This window comes from Dermacentor albipictus, chromosome 1 (genome assembly GCF_038994185.2).
Source record: "Dermacentor albipictus isolate Rhodes 1998 colony chromosome 1, USDA_Dalb.pri_finalv2, whole genome shotgun sequence".
NCBI classification, from domain to species: domain Eukaryota; kingdom Metazoa; phylum Arthropoda; class Arachnida; order Ixodida; family Ixodidae; genus Dermacentor; species Dermacentor albipictus.
Genome location: NC_091821.1, coordinates 62,644,380 through 62,664,373, shown reverse-complemented (window position 1 = coordinate 62,664,373; position 19,994 = coordinate 62,644,380). Strand labels below are relative to the sequence as shown.

Sequence of the window (19,994 nt, the reverse complement as noted above, 5' to 3'; positions counted from 1 at the left end):
AATATAGTACGTAAGCCTTGAGTCACTCCTCTGATTGTTATAAGAATGTTCAGTCATAGCTTCTTTATTGTTAAGAGCTCTTTCAGCTTCATCAAGATTACCCATGTTGATCAGCATATCAATAAGTTTCTGCTGCTTGTGAGAACCTGCCGCTTGGTCCTTGACTGATAGAAGCGAGCTAACCATAACCTCAAGCACATTTGACCCAGTGACGCTCTTTGCCAGGTTGTAATAATTGAGGCAGTTGATGGTTATTAGGAATTGCTGTGGGCTTGGGTGGGCATTACAGCCTGACGACTGCCTTACTATACCGAATGTGCTCTCGAGCTTGTCTTGGCTCAGGCGTGATGTCATCACATATGAAAAGCCAAGCTCTGAATTTGCATACTTCAACAGCTCCAAGGTACTTGTAAGAGTGACTCTCAGTCCTTCAGCTGTTGATTCACTCAGGAACTTCCCCTTCTTTGCATGAGCTTCCCACTTATTCAAGAAGTCCAGGAAATTAACAAGCTCCTGCACTGCAGGTGAGTCAGGCTTCAAAGCTTCAGATTGGAAACGTGACGTCATTGTGGTGATCAGGGACTCCATCCTCCTGTAGAAAAGTAAACATAATTGGTTTTAAGGTTGCTGAATTGACGGTATCAATCATGAAAAGGGTGTGACATTGCAGATAAAGAAAATGCCAAGAACATCTAAGTACTGCAAAAAGAAATGAAAATACTATATTGAATTATAGCCACAGTAGCTGCAATTCGAAGAAAAACGTGAAATGCGAAATAGCCCATGTGCTGTACAACATGAGTGCCCTTTAAACATCCCTAAGTGGGTATCTCATATAACCCATGTCGCTTTTGGATGTTGGGATTTATAGGCCTTTTACAAAGGTACAGGATAAGAATGCAAAAGCAAGTGTAAGATGATAATAATTTCGAATATCAAAAGGAGGGCTGAATTAACAATACACACCGGAAGAACATCTGTGTTGCTGCAATGTGTCCACAACGTTTTTCAAGCTGGGGCTTGTAGAGATGCAGGCCTCTTAGAGTGTCCGAGCTGAACAGCTGAAAAGCATAGGACACTCTCATCTTCTCGAAGTTGTTAGGCTCAAGATGCACTTTTGTCAGTCGGGGCATTGCCTTTAGTGTTATGTTGTTTGCATCTAGATTGAGGGCTTCCTTAAGTGGATCCAGGGATACCTATATGAAAAAATAAAAATGAAGACGAACAGGAATGAGCTATTACATCTCGTGTTGTGATGCAAATGCAAAATAAATGTTCACGTTCATATGAACCACAAGTGCCCAACACAATTTATAGCCATATTATAGACAGTCATGTCTGCGCCAGGACGCAAAACATGGTGCACCAAAGCTATAGCCATGCCTACTATTGTTTATTACGAGAATAGAACTTACTGTTCCGTCTGGTGTGTCGAAGGTTGTTTGCAGAAGCCGATTGCGAAGGTTCTTCACCAGATCCGACAGGAAATGTAGGAAACGTTTGTTGTCCAATGGGTGGACCCTCTTTGCTACTATTTCCTTTGCTGTTGCCTTCACACCCATCACTCGCCACATCTTCCGATTCCATGGCGCAGCATCACATGTTACATAATCAACAAACAGACCTGCTTGCTCAGCGAGAACTGTGGCGTCAAGGATAATCTTTGCAAGAAGATCTCCTTTGATGTTGGTATGGGTTGCAAATGTGCCCAAGATCTGAGTCCACTTTCCAACTAAAGGAACGAACATAACGACAAGCCCATGATTTGACAGCAAGTGCACCTGCTCTTTCGGTGTGTAGGGGCCCAAATCCACGAAGCCAGCAACTTTGCCAGCACTGTCAACGGAGAGGTGCTCGGATAGAGACATCTCGTCTACAATCAGCCCGCCGTGGCACTTGAAAGGGTCCATTAAAGAGGTTTTCTTCTTCAGTGCTTCCAGCATGTTCTGATTGAACCCAAAACTGCCCATATGACAAGTACTTTCTTATGGTACATCTGCTTGGAAGCACTAGGACCTTTTGTCTGCGGATGTATTCATAAAGCCTAGGGCTTCGCATCTTCAGCAGAATGCATTCAAGCATCCACTCTTTGTCGTATGGCATGCCTCGGGTGCTTTTTCTTTTTGCAGCTTGAAAGCACTGCTTTACGGCTAGCTGTTGCTTAGCGGTCAAAGATTGAATTCTGTCCTGCAGAATGCTCTCGGCGGTGGCTGCAGCAGCTTTCTTCATGCTGGCGATAATACAACTTAGTGTTTTAACTTTTGATGCAAGTCTGTTAGCTTTTTTGTTCGAAGCTCGGAGTTTGCACAAATTGCTGCGAGTAGTTTTCCTCACTCGGCATTTCAGGCGTGACTTTCTCGTCTGTAGGGTCTTGCGCAGGTACTTGCAGTGTATGCAAGGCAACCCTGTAAAAAAATAGAAAAAGAATTGGATCCTTCAAATGCCTTACAAAATGTGATACAGCAGTCTTTAATATTTCTTGTCACATGATTAAACTTACTGAAGCAGGTATGATCATATAAAAAACTTATTTGGAGTTTTACTTAAATGTATCTCCATGGAGTGCTCTGCATTTCGTGAAATAATGAACATTTCAATCTTACCTGCATCTGGTGATCTCCCTGAGCAGTTCACACTGAAGAGGGCTCCTCTTCTTGCCTGGATTTGTGCATGAATAGCTTTTGTGAGCTCACACGAAGCCACAAACGACGCTTCTGCCGCTCCGCAGCACACAGGAATTTTTGCAGCTCTTTGCAAGAGCTCTGTTGCTTCTTGCACGGTCATCAAACGACACTTATTTACGAGCTTTCCTGACACAAACACTTTACACTCGACGCTGTCCTGGCTTGAACAATCAAAAAACACGGCTCTATCAATTGCGAGCTCGTTTGAGCGGGAGTCCAGTGTGCAGGCCACGTATGACACTCCAGGAAAATTTTGAAATTCATGCGGTGCCCAGGCTTCGAAGGAAGCGCAAGCTTGCGAATATCAGCTAGGCCAACGCAGTCAGCACTAGCATCGTTTCCTTCGTGTCCCACTGCACCACGATCAACGTCGTCTGATCGAGTGGGAGATAAAGCATCCGTGCGACGACGCTTTATATTCTTTTCAGGAGTCACTATTTGTTGTCGTTTCCTCTCTGGCCTCGGTGCCGGGGTTTTCACGCTCAGGTAGCTGGGCAAGTTCGGCAAGATTGTCGGCACCGCATCGGGGGAAAGAGTAGGTGATCCTCTAGGAATTCGCACTTCAGCACCATTCACAATGTGCACATAGTCTCTTACAATGAAACGCGACTCAAAATGCAGCTCGCACACTGCACAGTCGACGTCCAGTGGTTTGTCAGACCTGTGTAAATTCCGTTGCCAAACCAGTCGCCGTTCTTCGTCAGCTGGAGCTTTGAAAAGGGACAGCTTGGGGTTATGTCCTGTTCGAGCATATCCCGTCTTGCACCCAGGCGCGTAACAGTGATTTAGCCGTCGCTTGGGAGGCATCACAGATGAACAGCAGGCCAGCAGAGATTTCTCGATAGGAAGAACTGCCAAAACCAAGCACAACAGCCATTCCCAGCAAGCAAGGCTCTTCAAGTGCGGTCGACGACAGCGCCGCCGCAACTTTCTACGCAAGCGGGGGCCCCGGTTAACAATAGAACCGGTCTCCGCTCCTTCCACTCAAAACATTCTAGTACACTCTAGTATGGCAACATTGGCCAGCAACTCTGGCAACAGACTTCTACCCGGCCTAGGAAACTGGCCGCTCCGGTGGCAATTGGCGGCGAGGAGTTACGGAGTCGCCATCTATCGGAAGCGCCTCGCTGGCGTAGTATGAGGGATCACGCGGCGCGCTCCTCATAGGTTTTGCTGTCAGCGCTCACTGAAAACACCACGCGCGAGCTCTCTCGGACATTTCTGTAAGTACTTTCGAAACGAGAGACGTTTTTTACTGTCTAAATAATATTCTTGGGCAAACTGAAAGCACACAATCGTTTACAGACGCTATCTTACCGGATACGTACAGTGAACGCCACTGCGCGCGGTCGCCGCGATGAAGTCTCCCGAACCGGCTTCTTGCGTGAAAGGTAGGTAAACGCTGAGAGCAAACTACGAGAAATATGTTCTTATAGTGTTTGTATAACTAAATGGAGCGTAATAGAACGAAGCCTCAATGCAGCGATCGCGCAGAGACGCAGCGACCGACTGCGCGTCTGCATGCTTGTCCGCGCACCGTTTCGCTTTCACTGCACGCGCGTTTTCGCACCGTGCCATGAGCTTAAGGCCGGAGAATATGAGCATTTGACAGTATACAAGCAACCATTGTTGCGTGGGCGCTATCAGAGCTGTTCCAAAATAATTTCATTGTAGAGACTTCGACACCTACAGGGACTGTGATGTGCCGTCGCAACGATTCAATCTTTTTTTTTCTTCTAAATTCTTTGATCTTTCAATATTATTTGTCGAGTTGCGTCGCACTGTATGTTTATCGGTGTTCGCAGCGGGCAATTTCCCGCTGCTCCTTTTTTTTTTGTAATCTAGTGCATTAATTCATAACACCAACATGTGCTTCTTAATTACCGCTGCCTTTCCACTCCACTGAACTTGCCAGTATCTATAGCATCGACAAGTTCATAAACCAAACCGTCATGACATTAGTCGGGCAGCGGACTCGGGCGAGCGTCTCAGTGCGCGTTTTCAGAACATCGCAGACCGGGCGCCGTAGCAGAAATCTTCTTCGCGTCTGTGCTTGCTGCATATCCGAGTTGTAGCCGATGACTGTTTGCCGGTTTTATGTTTCGCGAGCCAAGCTTCGCGCAGCTTGTCCTGCGGCTACGTGTGAATAAGGCTGACACCGGCCTCCGTTACGTGCGTCCGGCCCTGCGGCACCGAGCAATAGCCTACCATGTTGCGCGCCTTCAAAGGCAGCCATTACCTACTGTAGTGCTTTCAAGCGTTGTAAAGGAGACACTCGAAGCGGGAAAATTTCGCCACTAAATGAGGACCGCAGCGTACGAGGTAATTTAAACTCGTTTTCATCTCGCTTCGGCGCTCCCGAAGCAGCCGACGCGGCCGCTATGTCCACGTGATCCCTCCTAGCACGTCACGCCGACGGTGGCGCCAGCTTTTCCAGTGGTGGAGCTCGAGGCAGCCTAGGTGGCAAAGGCGATTGGCGCCATCTATGTGGAGGGCGAGAAAGCAAATCCGCTTCCCTTATACCATAGAGTTTCCTATAAAATTACTAGAGGGAACTCTGGCGCTGCAGTCATTGTCCTACCATGGGAATGATGGGAAGTACATGGATTTGTCTGATCTTCGTGCTTGTGGATTCAGACAAGCTTTATATATTACGCTATATAAATATTATTGTCGGATATTTCAGCGAAATCTATATTTCTCGAAGTGCAGAAGACGCCGGGAACGCGTACAATTGCTATTAATTTCAACGATTGAGCTTGTCCAGGTGGCCAAATCGAAACGCGCCAAGCGTCTCAAGGCACTGGCATGCCCGCGATAAATTCATAAGGGCGTTTCATTCGCTTGTCGATACATGCGTCCTTGGCTTAATGGTTTCAATATCAAGCTTCTGTGCTAGAGTCCCTGTGTTCGCATCCTGCCGTCGGGCAATTTTAATGATGTTTATTTAATTATTTATTGCGCAATATACTGTTGAAAATGACGAGTTTACAAAGTCACAAAGCCGTTTGAAGCCAAAAGGACGAAGTTTAGGCAAATCCATGTACTTCCCATAATTCCCATGCTGGGACAACCGCTCCCATTGCAGCTCCGTATACTAGCGCCAGAGTTCCCTGTAGTCATTTTTGTAGGAAACTCTATGCCTTGTACGACCTTCCTGATCGGCGCGCGCCCGCGCTCGCCGATCCAGGAAGCCGTGCCCTATCGCCTCTCCTCCCAACTCCTCTCCCCTTGCCCTCTCTTGCAACTGCCTCATCTTCGACACCTGAACATCGCCCCCCTAGGGCTGTATCTTCGACTGCCTCCGCGCGCGCCCAGCGGCCTGGCGCAAGCTTAGCCCGCTGCATGACGTTTCTAGTTTCGTTCATCATCATCAGCCTGGTTACGCCCACTGCAGGGCAAAGGCCTCTCCCATACTTCTCCAACAACCCCGGTCATGTACTAATTGTGGCTATGTCGTCCTTGCAAACTTCTTAATCTCATCCGCCCACCTAATTTTCTGCCGCCCCCTGCTACGCTTCCCTTTTCTTCGAATCCATTCCGTAACCCTTAATGGCCATCGGTTATCTTCCCTCCTCATTACCTGTCCTCCCCATGCCCATTTCTTTTTCTTGATTTCAACTAAGATGTCATTGACTCGCGTTTCTTCCCTCACCCAATCTGCTCTTTTCTTATCCCTTAACGTTACACCCATCATTCTTCTTTCCATAGCTCGTTGCGTCGTCCTCAATTTAAGTAGAACCCTTTTCGTAAGCCTCCAGGTTTCTGCCGCGTAGGTGAGTACTGGTAAGACACAGCTATTATACACTTTTCTCTTGAGGGATAATGGCAACCTGCTGTTCATGATCTGAGAATGCCTGCCAAACGCACCCCAGCCCATTCTTATTCTTCTGATTATTTCCGTCTCATGATTCCGATCCGCCGTAACTGCCTGCCCTAAGTAGATGTATTTCCCTTACCACATCCAGTGCCTCGCTACCTATCGTAAACTGCTGTTCTCTTCCGAGACTGTTGAACATTACTTTAGTTTTCTGCTGATTAATTTTTACACCCACTCTTCTTCTTTGCTTCTCCAGGTCAGTGAACATGCATTGCAATTGGTCCCCTGAGAGAGAGAGAGAAAACTTATTTTTGCGCCAGCGTCCGGCGCTCAACCCTGGTCGGTCAGCTACCAGTCCTCACCCAACATGTCTCTGACGTGCTGGATAAGCACCGGCAGGAGAATGTTAGTTGCATGGGGTGGTGGAGTGAGCCAGTCCGTCCATGACCGTGGCTTGATGTTAGTGGGAATGTTAGAGAGGGCTGACTGCAGTTTGGGTTGAGTGTGAGGGCAATGCCATAGACAATGCTCTAGGGACGGATATTCCATGCAGTTCGGGCATTTCGGTGGCCCAGGTAGGCCTTGAATATAGTGACGGAAAAGAGGAGTCACTATCGAGTTTGTTTGAAGTCTCCGGAGAATAACGCTGTCTTCTCGCGAGAGGTTAGCAGGGGGAGTAATAAAGGCGACGGCATTGGCGCGAAGTTGTTTTAAAAGTGATGTGCGCTCCTTGTGCAAAGTCTTTCTGTGTTCCCTTGGGTTAAATTCGGATGGCCATAGGCATGGGGGACCCGGAAAACTAACTACGCGGGTGAGCTCATGAGCTCGGGAGTTCCCCCCCATGCCTTGGTGCCCAGGTATCCATTGCAAGGTAACACAGAGCGAAGGGTGTGAATCCAAGTGACATTGAAGTAGGCTGTGTATATGCTCAGGTAGCAAGTTGTCGCGAAACATGCGGCATGCATCTTGGCTATCGGTGCGAATTAAGATGCGTTGGGTAGGATGATGAGGCCGGGTGACTGCTTCGAGAATAGCAAGAGCCTCTGCGTCGGATGGGTCGGGGACTCCTATGTGTGCGTTAACATGCTCGTAGTCAGGGCCGACTACTGCAGTTAGACATCTACCCTCCGAGTGACTAGCGTCCGTATAATAATACGTAGTGTCTGGTAGTGGGTTTTCTCTATTTATTCGTTTGACTAACTGGGAGCGGCGAGCTTCGTGTTTGTGCGGCTGCATATGTTGTGGTATGGGTAGGACCGTGAATCTGGGTAGTGAGTCCCATGGTGGTGAATACAACGGTGGAAAAGGCGGTAGGGCACCTGTCTGGTATCCTTGATGTTCGAGCAGTTTGCGCCCTTGTGGGGACGTCTGAAGCCTTTGAATTTGCGCTTGTCTGCAAATTGTAATGCGTTCATCAAGTGTGTTGAAAAGCCCAGTGGCGGCCACAAGGTCGTTTGCGGCGAATCGGGGTGCTCCTAATGCTAATCTCGTATATTTGCGGAGCGCCGTTTCTAATTTGGAGTGCTGGGTCTTAGTGAGAGATTGATATGGAAGTTGGTAGAGCACACGGGAGTAGACAAGCGCTTCAATAATCCTTCGAAGTTCTTGCTCCTTTAGTCCTCTGTGTTTACGTGTTACTCTAGATAACATGTGGTATATCTGGTTTAGTTGTCGGATCGTTTTTTCCAACCATACTTCAGCTCTACCGTCATCTTGAAGGATGAAGCCCAGTATTTTGATGTTAGATCGGCGCGGTATTTCATTGTGTTCGATATGGAGACTGATGCTTTGGCGCTGCTCTTCGGCGCGGCGGCCTATTTGATTAGTTACTACTATGTACTCAGATTTTGTTGGAGAACACTTAAGCCCAATACCGTTAACGTATTCGTGAATGGTATCTAAGCCTGACTGGATGGTGTGCTCCTGTTCACCTAGGGACCCCTTGCAACACCATATAGTAATATCGTCTGCATAAATATTGTGTTCGAGTAGTGCGATGGAAGAGAGCCGGGCAGGCAGATCGAGCAAAGCAATTTTGAAGAGGGTGGGTGATAGGATTGAGCCTTGAGGGACTCCTATACTCAGAGGGTATGGCGCTGACAGCTCTCCATTGATTTGAATTTGTATAGAGCGACCGGTAAGAAAATCTTTAATATAATTGTAGAGGCGGGCGCCGGTTCGTAAGGTCAAGAGGTTCTTGAGGATAGCGGAGTGTTTCACGTGGTCGAACGCCTTGTGTATATCTACACCTGCGATTACTCTGGTTTGTACGAGACTGTGATTTTGATACACATCTTCCGAGATACGAAGCATGGTATCCTGAGTGCTAACATGTGATCTAAAGCCTGTCATTGTGTAAGGAAAAGCACTGCTGTTTTCTAAGTGCCAGTTGAGACGGTTAAGGGCCATGCGTTCCATCAGTTTGCTTACACACGACGTTAAAGATATAGGACGTAGGTTTGTGATACAGTTGGCCGGTTTGCCGGGTTTCGGGATTGGTATTATTATTGCCGTTTTCCATTCCTCTGGAAGGATTCCGGATTCCCAAATATTGTTGATGTATTCTAAAAGTTGTTCTAACTGAGAAGAGGGTAAGTTACGAAGTGTACTATAACTAATCCCATCTTTGCCAGGCGTTGTGTTGCGTTTCAGCGAAGATAGAGCCGTATGTAGCTCAGCTAAAGTAAACAGGCTGTTTATGCTTGTTGTACTCTCTTCGAGTGACTCAGTTGGGTAATCCGGAAGTTGTTCTGCATTTTGGTCTAAGGGATAGAACGTCTGACGAATTTCATCAGTGATTTCTTCGCGTGTCTGGCCAGAGCTCATCATTATCTTGTCCATGGTGTGTCGTGGTTTTCCTTGGCCCAAAAGTGATCTTAAGATATTCCACACTCTCGCAGTATGTAGGCGGCCGTTGAGCTTGTCACATGTTTCTAGCCAGTTCTCGGTGCAAAGTTTTTGCGCGTATTCTTGTGCTTCTACTGTAATTTGCTCAATAAGTTTGCGAAGGCTATGATTCTGTTTATGTTTCTTCCAATTCTGCACTATCCTGTGTCTTTTATCTCATAAGTTAAGCAGATGAGAGTCTATGTGTGGGTTTTCAGCAGTACGCGCAATCATTTTGGTGTATTTTTTCCTCGTCTCGCTAATATACTTCACCCATGAATGTAGGTCCGGCTGTTCGTCGGCCCTGTCTAGGTCTGATCGGAATCGGTGCCAGTCAGTAAGTTGTGTTCTAGAAGCTGCGTTAGCAAGGCGAGCCTTAGAGCGAGGAATGCTTAGAGTAACTTCAATGATGTAATGGTCACTTCCAAGACTTTCGTGAAGATTCGCCCAAGTTACATTCCCGATTCCGCGGTACCAGCTTAAGTCAGGGTTAGAGTCACGTTCGACACTGTTTCCTTGGCGCGTGGGCTCGGTTGTGTCATTAAGAAACGTATACTTGTTATCTTGCATTTTTCTTTCGAGGCGCTGCCCTGCTTTCGTTGTGCGCTGGTAGCCCCATGATATGTTATGTGTATTGAAATCCCCAGCTATAATGATGTCTTTGTCCTTATGTAGCTTTGTGTACGTGTCCAACCATTTCAGAGAAGGACAGTCGAGCCTTGGGACCCAGTATGCATTGATAATTAGAACGTCACGGCTGCCGAAGCGGCATTGGACAGTAACGTGCTCCTGAGTCGAATTGTTTATGGAATCAGTATCGATTTGTATAGCTGGAATATGTTTGGCCACGTATGTTACAGTGGTAATGGGAACGGTCACACCCTGTGGAGCTCTTTTGTCTCGTTTAGTAATACTTCCTTGGGTAAAGTGTTCATATCCCGGTAATGATATAAGTCCGCAAGCTTCTTGAATTAAAATGATATCTGGTTTCTGCGCTTCTCGGCAGATGAATTGTTGTAAGAGAGCCTTCTTCCTTCCAAGGCTCCTGCAATTCCATTGCCATAATACTAAAGGTCGATTAGGGCCTGCCATATTACAGATTTGCCGAGCCGGAGGGCTCATCGACGTTGGACTGCGTGGATGTCTGTGCACGCGCGAATATTTGCGCGTTGGCTACTAGCTGTTGAACGACGACATCAGTGCGTGCAATTTCTTGTTTTAGATATTGCATTTCAGCCTGTACTGTGCGAATCACTGCAACTTCATTCGCGAGGCTGTCTAGTTTAGTCGTTAAAACCTGGACCGCTCGTTCAAGGCGCTGCATGCTTGTTTGGTCCGGCATGTGCGATGGTGTTGTAGATGGTGTCATAGGGCGCTTAAGAGCTTGAGAGTACGAGTAATGAAGGACTGGAGTCCGTAAAATAGAACGGGTTGACTGTGAAGTGTTAGGTGAGGATTGTGAGGAATTAGTAGGTAGGTTTGGACGGACTGGCTCACCGTTATCAGAGGCTGGCTGGCTCTTGTCATTTCTGGGACGTTTCGGCTCCGGAGTGGTAGATCGCTTGGCGGCCTTAGACGGCGGGCTTCCATTTGGAGATTTTTTTGTGATGGTTTGGTTGGCACTGCGACTTCGGCTGCGGTTGCGGCTGCGGCTGCGACTGCGACTCCGGCTGCGACTCGTCTGGCCAAGCACGGAAAACCGGTTGGAAGTAGCGATGGGGGTGTCTTCCCAGTTGAAAAAAAACAATTGGACCCAATTGGAAAATTTCCACTTGTTTCCAATTGGTCCCATTTGTGTATTAGTACCCAATTGGGCCACTTGGAACAATTGGGCCAATTGGTTGTATACCATCTGGCTCAAATGGTGCAGTTGGCATAAAACCAATTGGTTGTATACCATTTGGCTCAAATGGTGCAGTTGGCATAAAACCAATTGGTTGTTGCCAATTGGGTCACATGGTGCAGTTGGCATAGAACCAATTGGGCCAATTGGCATGGAACCAAATGGTGCAAATGGAGCCGCTCGACGGGTCAAATGGTTTCGACTGTGCACCGCCTGCCTGCGCTGTGTGAATCTGGCAAACTAGCACAGCAATAAGGAACCACATTATTACGTGTTGCTCGGCTAGTTGGTTCATATATATTGCGATCTAATATGATGCAATACAATACGAACAGCACAGAAAGAGAATCTCTTCATTAATACTCTTCCCCATGCTTTTCTTGCTTCACATCATATCGCACAAGCAGCCACTACCTCCTTAAGATGATAACTACATGTGACAATGAGGCAACAAGTGAAAAGTAGGATTTAAAGCTTTATTACTAAGAAAAATGCAATGCGGGATACTGTTCATGGTCCTTTTCCGGTCTAGTCGCGCCACAACCTGCAGAAATCGATAAAAAAGAAAGACAGCATTGTGTACGGAATCCTGAAAAACCTGTTGCCCTCAAAAGCTGGCACGACAGGCAAGCTGATATTAGATAAAAAGGCACCTCAATTTTAATATTCAGCAATCCAACCAGGTTGAAGAGAGTCACAATTTGCGGTTTATGTAGCTAAGGTTCAAGCAGCAAATGCAGGAAAATTGTTCTAATCAGTATACCTTTTCGCTGTTCTGTCAATGTCAGCAATGTTCTCCCCCACGTAAGTGATTCATACGTTTCACCAGTGCTGTCACGACGCTCTCGGGAAAACCTTGCTTTTAAAGAAACGCTCATGCAATACACTTGAAGCATTTTTGTCGAAATTAGTTCAGTGCATCATGCATATTTGCTACATTACACAAAAGCGTATACATATATCTGTGCAATCATTTAACTCAAACGAGTGTGCGTGACCCGTGCACTCGTGTAGTGCAGTAATGTAAATTAATTACAAGAGCTTTGGAAACGCGGAAACTTACCTCCGATCTGCAAAATTCTGGCAAGGTAGTGGGCACACGTGCTGGCCGCGTTTGTCCACTTCACCATATAAAAACCCGCCGAAAAGTCGTCGTCAGGCTTGAAGTTCTTCATGTCTGTCACTGACACAATTGCCAAATGTTTGTCGATTTCGTGCCGCACGAAGCACGCAAGGCGATCAGGACAAAGCACAGAATGCAGTGCAGCACGCATGCACGACTGTCGGTTGCTGCCATGATTGCTGCACACACGAGCACATGTTGCTAATGTTGATGTCGATTATGCTGTCCCGTTCGGTCGCCAAGGAAAAATGACGCTGAGACAAAATTTAATTCCAAGGAAGAATTATTTCATAGATGTGAAATATAAAATTTAAACAATATTACTAAATTACAAATTGCATTATGCCTAAAAGTTGTTTGAGTCGTGTGTTTAAGAAACACATAAAAAGTGCAAGTTTTTTTTTTTTTACTGTTTAATTCATGACCAATACATCGCGACCACTTTTTTTTTACGGTTGTTCCCCATTTACTTGCCCTCCAAATGCCAAATAGTGTCTTCCAATCTCACGAATCCAATCTCGAATCTCACGTCCAAATCTCAAAAGAGAAATCTCAAAAGGAAAAGAGAAATATGCAAATTTTGTACACAAGAGACATTAACATTTTCTCACTTAAATTTTATCCAAATGGTTTTGATAACTCCAATTGGACCATGTGGCAATTCGGATTTACCCAAATGGTCCTGCTGGAGACTCCATCTGGCCCAATTGGAACGGAGGGTTTCCATATGAACCAATTGGCCGTTCTAACTGGTCCAAATGGTCCTGTTGGAGAAAACACTTGGTCCAATTGGAAATTGCCGTTTCCAGTTGGACCAATTGATATTTCCAAATGGTTTCAATTGTTTTTTTCGACTGGGTTGGGTCTTGTCACTTATAGTGACTCTTGTGTCCTGTTGACGGGGACGGTGTGTCCCCGGTGGCAATGCAGGGAAATCTGATGTGTACTGGAAGGGCTTCGTGTTGCGTATCCGCCGGTAACGGTGCTTGGATGCCCGCGAACGCGCCGCGCGGTCCGCTTCTTTTCTTGCTGGGCAGCCTTTCGAAGTCGGCGAATGTTCACCGCCGCAATTATGGCAGTAGGGGAAGCACTCATGGGGAGGTATGCTTTGCGCACTGGGAAATGTTCTACTGCATTGATGGCACATGCAATACGTCGAACGATTTGGGCATACGTCGGTGGCGTGACCGAGCGTGAAGCAGTGCGAGCACAGCGAACTTCTGTGTCGAAATGGGTAGAGGCGCTGGACAACGCGATTAATAAGGGCAAATCTGGGTAAACGTGGGCCTTCCACCGTCACCATCACTGTGTTGGACGTGCCTATTCGGCGGATTGTCAGGAGTTTCGCTTGTTCCACTTCCACAATACTCTGCAGCTCTCCGTCGGAGACCGAGGTGGGTATTCCGTGTATGACGCCGCGTGCGTTCATAGGATCAGCGGCCACGTAGGTGTTTGTCTCGTAAGCTGCATCGTTGATAGTGATGCTCTTGAGTTCCGCGAGCTTGTCGGCAGCAGATCGACGATAGGTGTCAACGGCCACCAGGTTTTGTGTGGTGCGGATTTTGAAGTACGTGTCGCTGCGTTCCACTGTGTTGAGTCCTGCCGCCGAGCGGATGACGTTGCCGAGGGTACCGACATCGATTGCAGCAAGGTTCAGGCATGCTGTGAATTTAACAATCACAGTGGTGGCTTGTTGCTGACGCGGCGTTGTCCCTACGGTGCGCCAGTGGCCGAGTGTCGAAGCGGACGCCGCTGCTTGCTCGATTTCCATGCTTCAGAAGCCCACGAACGCGCGTGGCGTCGGTGGTGACGAGGTGGCGTCCAGCCAAGGACTAGGCTTAGTGGCCGGCGGCCGGCTAAGCCGGCCAAGTTCTTCCATTAATTGCGGAGAAAGGTTGAAACGTTCGTCTCACCGAAAGGTGGGTACCTTGAGACGTCTTCCTAGCACAAGTTTGGAGTCCTATCGAAGAAGGTTCCGTTGATAGGGTGAAAACTTCGAGGAGCAGATGTGCATCCGTGCTGACTCGGCGAGCGCGTCTCGGCGTCCCCGGTCCCCTGAGTTACTAAGCAAGGCAATATCGTTAGCGAATCGAAAGTTACTAAGGTATTCTCCATATCATAAGAAGCCAACAAACACTGACACCAAGGACAACATAGGGGAAATTACTTGTGCTTATTAAATGAAATAAAGAAACGATAAAGTAATGAAAATTAAAGTGGATGAAAAAACAACTTGCCGCAGGTGGGAACCGAACCCACAACCTTCGCATTTCGCGTGCGATGCTCTACCAATTGAGCTACCGCGGCGTTGTTTTCCCATCCACTTTTCTTGGGTTTTTATGTGTGCTAGTAGAACCCTGGGAGTGTTAGCCAGCGCCACCGCTCACAGACCTTGGCGGCGGACGTGGAACGTTTTTTTTTGCCGCAGGCGTCACGCGAACGTCTGACCTTGGTGTCAGTGTTTGTTGGCTTCTTATGATATGACTAATAAAAATCGGGCCCCTCGGTTAACCCCCTTTCTTCTCGTTCATTACACAACGAGGGCCTCGACTCCGGCAACATTGATGCCTTCAGGTAGCATATGTGGGTTTATGGACCAGTTGCCTTCACCATAAAAGATCACGTTCGCGTGACGCCTGCGGCAAAAAAGACGTTTCACGTCCGCCGCCAAGGTCTGTGAGTGGTGGCGCTGGCTAACACTCCCAGGGTTCTACTAGGACACATAAAAACCCAAGAAAAGTGGACGGGAAAACGACGCCGCGGTAGCTCAATTGGTAGAGCATCGCACGCGAAATGCGAAGGTTGTGGGTTCGGTTCCCACCTGCGGAAAGTTGTTTTTTCATCCACTTTAATTTCCATTACTTTATCGTTTCTTTATTTCATTTAGTAAGCACAAGTAATTTCCCCTATGTTGTCCTTGGTGTCAGTGTTTGTTGGCTTCTTATGATATGACTAATAAAAATCGGGCCCCTCGGTTAACCCCCTTTCTTCTCGTTTAAGGTATTCTCCATTTATTTTATCCCCAATTCTTCCCAATCCAGGTCTCTGAATACCTCCTGTAAACACGCTGTGAATAGCATTGGAGAGATCGTATCTCCCTGCCTGACGCCTTTCTTTATTGGGATTTTGTTGCTTTCTTTATGGAGGACTACGGTGGCTGTGGAGCCGCTATATATATATTTCAGTATTTTTACATACGGCTCGTCTACACTCTGATTCTGCAATGCCTCCATGACTGCTGAGATTTCGACAGAATCAAACGCTTTCTCGTAATCAATGAAAGCTATATATAAGGGTTTGTTGTATTCCGCACATTTCTCTATCACCTGATTGATAGTGTGAATACGGTCTATTGTTGAGTAGCCTTTACGGAATCCGGCCTGTTCCTTTGCTTGACAGAAGTTTAATGTGTTCCTGATTCTATTTGCGATTATCTTAGTAAATTGTTTGTAGGCAACTGAAAGTAAGCTGATCGGTCTATAATTTTTCAAGTCTTTGGCGTCCCCTTTCTTATGGATTAGGATTATGTTAGCGAATTATGTTATGTTGGTGCAAGTACATGTCACCAAACGCAGGCGATCGAGGTGGCTTCGTGGGGAAGCGCGCCTCACTCACTGGCGCATTTTCCCGCTGGTTTTCTCTACAGCTTGCGAACAGCCTGCTTAGGCAATGTGCATGAACAGAAACGAGCTTCTCACCACATAAATCACTTAGCGTTTTTTTATAAGTGATGAGGGTAAAATTGTTATTTCTCGCGCTCGTTATTAGGCTGGGGCAATTTTATTTTACTGTCCCACCACTTGGTGTAGTGCATACCGACAATTAAAACGCCCTTGATCAGTTAAAAATTAGACTGGCCCCACCACAGCAATCTCGCTGGGGCCGGGCTTGGCTTTTGCAAATGGCCAGCCCGTTTGCGGACCACCGGCATGCTGTCGGCAGACGACACTGGGCCGGCCTCATGCCTTCTGGTTTAATTATCGTTGCCGCGTTCGTCCACACACACGGGCCGGCGACTTCCCCACGACGGCAACAGCATCGCTTGTCCGCGGCAATCGATCCTGCGCCGTATTCATATTTGGGTTTTACCCAATCAGCCTAGCCCCCACCCACCCACCCACGTACTAAATAAAGAAATCAATTCCTCCTACTCTCAAAATTTATCCGGTACCCACCTCTATGGCGTACCGCAGGGGCCATGTGCCGTTTCGGGACGTATACCGCACAATTAACAAATTATTATATGCTAGTTAGAATATGCATATGGCCTATTCCAAGGAAGTACTGAAATGAAATAGAAGCGAATAACGACTTCATTACCCGGCAAGACGTAAACTAAGCTAGAAAACAGACATGTAGATTATAAATTTTCCACTGCAATTATGTATTCAAAACGGACAGCATTCGCATGCAGCAAAACAGCATTCGCATGCGGCCTGCGTTGACTCCAAGCATTGACTCCAAAGAGAAAAAAAAGAAACAATCAAAAAACGTCGGCGCCACATGTTTTACTCCACCTAATCAATGGAATCAAATAACTGACCGACGATTCCTGTAAATGAGAATGCGACTTCTCGCGTCAGGTAGCCGTCAAAGAACCGGCACCGCTTCGGTGATTTTATCCAAACTGTGGCAACAAAAATGAATTTTTATATAGGATGTAGAAAGATGAAAAGGGGGAGTAAAATTGCCGCCAAATCAGTTGCTGTGCCGGGGAGAGCACTTTCCTACATCGCTTAAAGCGCTCCACGCGCCCCTACCAGCGACATTAAAGCGTCAATAAGAGAATCGCGAAGCAGCGGATGTCACTCCTTATAGTTGCTGTCGAAGTAATACTATTTCCCTCCTTAATAGTAAAATCGATGTCAGACATGATGATGCATGATTGAACAATCGCTCTCTAACTTTCTGTGAAATTTATTGCGGGTTTCGGTCGTTTTCTTAAGTCAATTAAGCAAATTCGTTGTAGGATCAAGACATGCGCATCACGGCGCGCTAGGCTCATCACGTGATGACTCCAACGAAGAAGAGCGCGCCTAATAGGTTTCTCGGTATGCACTGCACCAAGTGCTGTGAGAGTAAAATAAACTTGCCCCAGCCTAATAACGAGCGCGAGAAATGGCTATTTTACCCTCATCACTTATAAAAAAACGCTAAGTGATTTATGTGGTGAGAAGCTCGTTTCTGTTCATGCACATTGCCTAAGCAGGCTGTTCGCAAGCTGTAGAGAAAACCAGCCGGAAAATGCGCCAGTGAGTGAGGCGCGCTTCCCCACGAAGCCACCTCGATCGCCTGCGTTGAGAAGCGGCGAGAATCGGCGACACTAGGCGCATGCGCACTAACCGCGGAAGGTGGAGCCAGCCCCGCGTCGTCTGCTACGGCGCTCTTCTGGCGCTTGGCTTGCTGAGGCAGAAACTCTGGAACGTGACGGGAGAACTAAACATAAAAACCTGATTTTCCTCGCAGCTACATAATGGGCGTGCGTTTCTGCAATATATTTTTTAATTTCCTATTCTAGTGGGGCACTTTTTACGCGATGCAATAGTGCTGAAGGAGAAACATCTCTAGTGCTCGTCCGCTTTCTGTTCTGAACCCACGCAAACCACCTCCTCTAGCTGCGGCTTGACTATTAGTGCATTTGGTGCGTCGCCCAACATTAATGGCTAACATGGTTGCGGTATTCATACTCCAGAAGGACAAACGGTGCAGCTGTAGTCAACGAGACAGGTTAATGATGCAGATTTACCCAAATTTGATGCAACAAATGTTTCCGGTTCATTCTGCTGTTAGCAATGGTTGCACAAATTTTAATAATAATAATATATGGGGTTTTACGTGCCAAAACCACTTTCTGATTATGAGGCACGCCGTAGTGGGGGACTCCGGAAATTTTGACCACCTGGGGTTCTTTAACGTGCACCTAAATCTAAGTAGCACAAATTTTCGAAATTGGGAATGGCTCGTAATGCAAGGTCTGAGTCCACGATCGGCGGCACAAGGCACACGGGCATTAAGCGTGGAAGGAGCAGCCGGCCGGGTGTGGTGTGCAACAGCGCGGCGCAGCCCCGCCGCCAGACGCCAAGGATGCCGTTCTTCGAACTACTTTCGCGTCAAAGGCTAAAATAAAGGCAGAACATACAAACTGAGCTGGAGATAACCAGAAAGCCGTTGATTTCGAAAGTAGCCTGGTAGCAAAAGGGGTGATGCGGCATTTCGTGTTTCCCAGGGAGCGGGCGGCGGTGATAAGACGCTGTTGGGTTCCCAACGGCTTCAGTTCTCTGGCAGCAGTCAGTTCTAGATGGCTAGAGCACCAGAGAGCGAGAGATGGAATATCGTGCGGCTATGCCTGCGAGGATACTCGCAACGTGTGATTTCACAGTTGTCACAAAGGCCACTCAAAACTGTGAAGCGGATCATTCAAGCTTATAAGAAGGAAAACCGAATCAAGGATGCACCTCGCAAGCCGCGGTCTCGAGCAACAAGTCACGAAGAAGACCTTCATATCGTCGCTGTCGCAGCCGCGAATCCACGTTCATCCGTCCAAGAAATACAAAAAGCGGTTGGTCTTCACGCTTACAAAACAACGATCAAGCGGCGCCTTCGTGACGCAGGCCTGAGAAGCAGATGTGCAGTTCAAAAACCATTGCTGCGTGTGTGCAACAAAACGAAGCGCTTGGCGTTTGCCCAACAGCACGAGTCCTGGACTGCTCACGATTGGAAAAAAGTTGTTTTTACAGATGAGTGCAGTTTCACAACCAAATGGGACCAAAAGGCTCGTGTTTGGCGACCCACAAACACCCGGTGAGTTTTCCAACTCTAATGGACTTCGTGAAGAATCTGTCTCATTTTGTGCCATTTGCCAAATATCTTTTCTTTGTTTTTTTTACTTGGAATTCCTTTTCTATTGCTAGAAAAACTAGGTTTGGTGTGTTTGCGGACAAGACCACTGCCTGATATGATGACATGTTCTCTCTCGCATATAAAGAGCGTGAACAAAATTTTAACCGTCATAACTTAGTTTTACTACGCATAGTAAGGGATCTGCGTAATGGGCACGACCAACCCCTTCTTGGTACGAAAGCCTAAACTGAAATAAGTGAGCGAAAAAACTTTTATTGTGCAAAAGAGAAGGCTTCCCCCCGCCTCAGCGCCAAGGCCAACGTGCAATTTTTTTGCGCAGCATCTATCAGAGCAATGTTGACAACGAATTTTTTTTTCTTTTCGAGGTTCCGACCCCGGTTCGTGCAAAGAGTTGCGGCCAGTTGCCGGACCGTCGTTAGCGTGTGGGGCGTTGTTACGAAGGAAGGCCTCGGCCCCCTCGTACGGATTCGAGGAAAATTCAGGGCTGAGAAGTACTGCGACATTTTGAAAGACGTAGCTTTGCCCTACCTCGCACGTGGCCCGTTTCCCGACGAAGACTACGTGTTTCAGCATGACCGCTCGCCTGTGCATACTGCCAAGAAAGTGGAAGCGCTACTACAGCAACACGGCGTGGCTGTCCTCCCCTGGTCACCTCAGTCACCCGACCTTAATGTGATTGAAAACATTTGGGGGATGATGAAGGTTGCTCTGGCACGCCATCGTCTACACGGACTGTCTGCAGACGCATTGTGGACTGCAGTGGAGTCCGAATGGGAG

The 19,994-nt window shown here is 47.4% G+C and overlaps 1 long non-coding RNA gene across 1 annotated transcript; it reads right to left on the bottom strand.

Moving 5' to 3' along the window:
• Window positions 1-11,688: 11,688 nt before the first annotated feature.
• LOC139055121 (uncharacterized) lies at window positions 11,689-12,573 on the bottom strand. Its single transcript, XR_011511646.1, has 2 exons — window positions 12,297-12,573; window positions 11,689-11,777 (listed from the first exon to the last, which is right to left on the bottom strand). It is a non-coding gene; the product is annotated as an uncharacterized lncRNA (long non-coding RNA).
• Window positions 12,574-19,994: the final 7,421 nt, after the last annotated feature.